Below are 3,638 nucleotides of genomic sequence, written 5' to 3'. Positions count from 1 at the left end.
TTTGGGTTATGTAAGAAGTTGGTCTAAACCGTTCTAAGAAATACCAAGAACCCATGGTCCTTTGTGGATATTTCTTTAGGTCTTTTGCTATCTGATTAAATGCTTTTTTTCTGTGCTCAGGTTAACATTTTATTTATAGATCCCCTTGTCTTCTACCTCAATAAAAATAAATTCATTTGTCTATAAACCTGTTATTTATTTGCATGTATAACATTTGCCTATGATATAGATTTGGATATAATTACAGTGTTTTATGCTGATGACTATGCCTTATTTTTTTTGGAATTAACAAAAAATAAGAAAAATGTGAATATAATACTGTTTTGCTTTTTAAATCCTAAATCCAGGCACTTTACTTCATAGTACTCTAGAATCATGGAAACCTTTCTTTCTTGGAGACTCTGGTCTTAGCCGAGTGGAGACACTATCAGAGGAGTGAAGAACTTCTTCCTGGGGCCTTGTGCTCCTCACGGCACGTAGCACATTCCCCAAGATCCCAGAAAACTCATGTCAGGGAGAAGGACTGTAAGATTCTCTACACCAGGTAGTCATCCTGGGGATGGAGCCAGAGGCAGTGGTGGGTAAAGTCATGAGACTGTAATACAGGCCTGACTGCTGAGGGAGAAGAGCAAGGGCTATCCGTGTAGAGTCTCAGACTGCAGTACATTTCTAAGAAAGTTTGACAGGGGGATGTACTTAAGCCAAAGTCACTCAGTAGAGAAATCCCACCGCTCATAGAATCCCTGCCATGCTCAGTCATTCCTGGGAGCAGCTGTGAAGTTGGCGGCAGGACAGCAGCAGTGGCTGCAGAGCACAGCAGCTGAGGCTGCCTGTCAGTGACTTCCCCACAGAGGAGTCCCAGTGGCCTTGATTCATGGCCATTCACTTATGAAAACACTTATCCCGGCAAAAATAAAACTCCTTTCAATGTTAACCATCTAAAAACAAACTTCATGTTATTTCATTTGGACATTATCATTTGTTGCACACAGCTTAAGATTCATTATGTGAGTGATTCCAGAAGGCAGTATTGATTTGCTAAATATGGGGACAAAGGCTTTGAAATAAACATTCTAACAGGTGTGAGGTGATATTTCACTGTCATTTTGATTTGCATTTTTCAGATGTTGGTGACTGAGCATTTTTTTCATATGTCTCTTGGCTTTCTGTATGAGAAGAGACCATTTCTTTATGAACCCTCTGCTGTACCATCACCCCTGTTTCTTCATGTCTATATATGTCTCCATTTCCCATTTACAAATGAAATCCTGAGTCCTGCCAGTGTGGCTAAATTGGTTGAGCATTCCCGTATGCACCGAAAGGTCAACACCAGTTTGATTCCAGGTCAGGCCACATGCCTTAGTTGCGGGCTTGAATCCCAGGAGGAAGCGGATGATGTTTCTCTCTCTCACATTTGTTTCTCCCCTCTACCCCCCTTTTTCCTCTCTCTCTGAAATCAATAAAAAGACTTTTTTTTTTTTTTAATATGCTTGATTCTTTATGTCATTTTTTTTTCATTTTTATCCTTCAAGTTTTAGTTTTTCTCTTTCTCCTTAATTATTTTTCCTTTCCTTTAAGGTGATGATAGTTGAACCACAATATGACAATCACACATATGTGAGAAAAGAAGGGATTGGCCTCCCTCTTCTGGGCTCCACGTGGGGGAAGGGGGTGACGTCTGGGGATGGAAGGCCTGAACCTCCTAAGGTGGGCAAGTGTTGGAAATGGAGCTTCTCCTTGGACCTGACTACAACCAGCACCAGGTGGTTACTAATTGCTCCTCATTCACCCATTGATGCTTGCCAGGGGAACAAAAACAAACAAATAAATGCTGCCACATGTCCCAGAAAGCCCAGCTGCTATTCTACCACTAGCCACTGGAGGGCCCCAAGCACTGCTGGGGATCACCACAGCTTCCCACGGCCCTCTCTAGACAGGGGCCTAGCAAGCCCATTGACCATCATTTTCTAGGTATCTCCTAGGTTTGATACCACGGCAGAAAAATGGTTCCCAGCCAATCCAGAAACAGAAACGTCATCCCTGAGACCAGGCAAGATATTCAAGTTGGAAATGTATCACCTCCAAGTCTCCACATCTAACATTTGAGAGTTCACAGTCTTCTTCCAGTTTAGCCACACTTGGGATCCTCTTAACTTGGGAGTGCCCCAATCAAACAAAGCGGACATTCCCAGAAGGCCCTGAGTTCCGATGCTCAGTCCCCAAAGCTCTGGGGAGCTGTCAGCACATGCACCTCAAAACTTACCTACTATGTTCATGCTCCTACATCCGGGCCCCAGAATCATCTTCCGGGAAGCACGTGTCTTTTCCCTGGATCAAAGGGAAAACAGCCTGCCCAGCTGCTCTCTTCACACTAGAGCCCCTGAGAGCCCAGAGCTGTGGCCTGTTCTGGTTAAAGACCCTCCTCTGGAGAGGTGTGGGGTAAGGTCACGTGGAGGAGAGGAGGGCAGCTGGTTACTTACCTCAGGGAGAGAGGGAAGCTGAGCAAAAGCTCATTCCTTGTGAAGAACTGGATTTCTCAGACATCAGTAATCTCAAGAAGTTGATTGCTGGTTTTCATAAAGTTCTAAGGTAGTTTTTTCTGGCTCACAGAAGAATGTATTGAATATAATAAAATGGAAATACTAATAATACCAATTAGATAAAGAGAAACATATATTTTAACCAGAGTCTTGGAATCATAAGGAAACTCAGCTCCCAGGTTTGCTTTTTAAAATATCTTATTGTAAACAGTTTTTAGTTTGATAATTAGTTCACTTTGTATTTTTCTTGTATTAAATGTTTAAAATATCTTGTACTATTTAAAATGTGTGTAAATAAATGGTTGCAGAAAGTTTTAGAGAAAATAGAATGGTTTGGCAAAGCTGACTGCAAATAATTAGTAAAAAATATTAGGGGAGAGATGATAATTATGAATAAATTTTAATTCAAGAAACTTTATTGCAAGCATGAAGAAAGTCTGGATGTGAACCAGGATTTAATTATTTTCCCTATATTTTTGAGTGTTTTTAGTACTCTTTGTCACTAAAGTCACCTGGAAGAAACTTTCTGTTCAAATGTCTCAGTAGTGGAAAGTTTGCTGTTGATAGTGAATTTGTGTGTTACCTAGGACAATGGTTCAAGTTGTGCAACATAATGCAAAGATGTGCATTCTCTCATTATTCATTGTAAGTCACTGAAAAAATACATTTGAAATGGGAAAATGTCATTTTAAGCAGATTTTGAGGCAAGCTGATGATGTCTCAGCAACTTACCATGTGAAGAACATCAATAGTTTATGGTCTTAACTTTCAAAATTAATTTGCTTTCATAGACCTTATCAATTGGATCTTCAAGTTTTAGTCAATGCTGAGACTCTCTTGGTGATTTTAATAGTTCTTGTGAACTCCTTGTCTCTCCATACAAAGCAAAAAAACAAACAAACCCCCCCCCCAAATTAAATTAGTTTGTAATATTAAATTGGTTCTCATTTAGCTTTATATTCTTTTCAGCACTGAGAATGTTGCCTAGGCCTTAACTCAACTCAGCTAATGCTGTGAAATGTCTACCCCCAGAGTCACAAGCAAAGTTTAATGGAAAACTGAATGCAATTAGTGACATCTCATTCAAAATAGGCAGCT

General features: G+C 40.3%; 1 pseudogene; it reads left to right on the top strand.

Moving 5' to 3' along the window:
- Nucleotides 1-1,838: 1,838 nt before the first annotated feature.
- Nucleotides 1,839-2,608, top strand: LOC118722982 (annotated as a pseudogene).
- The last annotated feature ends 1,030 nt before the right edge of the window (nucleotides 2,609-3,638 follow it).

The sequence above is a fragment of the Pipistrellus kuhlii genome, unplaced genomic scaffold (assembly GCF_014108245.1).
Source record: "Pipistrellus kuhlii isolate mPipKuh1 unplaced genomic scaffold, mPipKuh1.p scaffold_m20_p_2, whole genome shotgun sequence".
NCBI classification, from domain to species: Eukaryota; Metazoa; Chordata; class Mammalia; order Chiroptera; family Vespertilionidae; genus Pipistrellus; species Pipistrellus kuhlii.
This window is presented reverse-complemented; position numbering and strand designations above follow the sequence as displayed.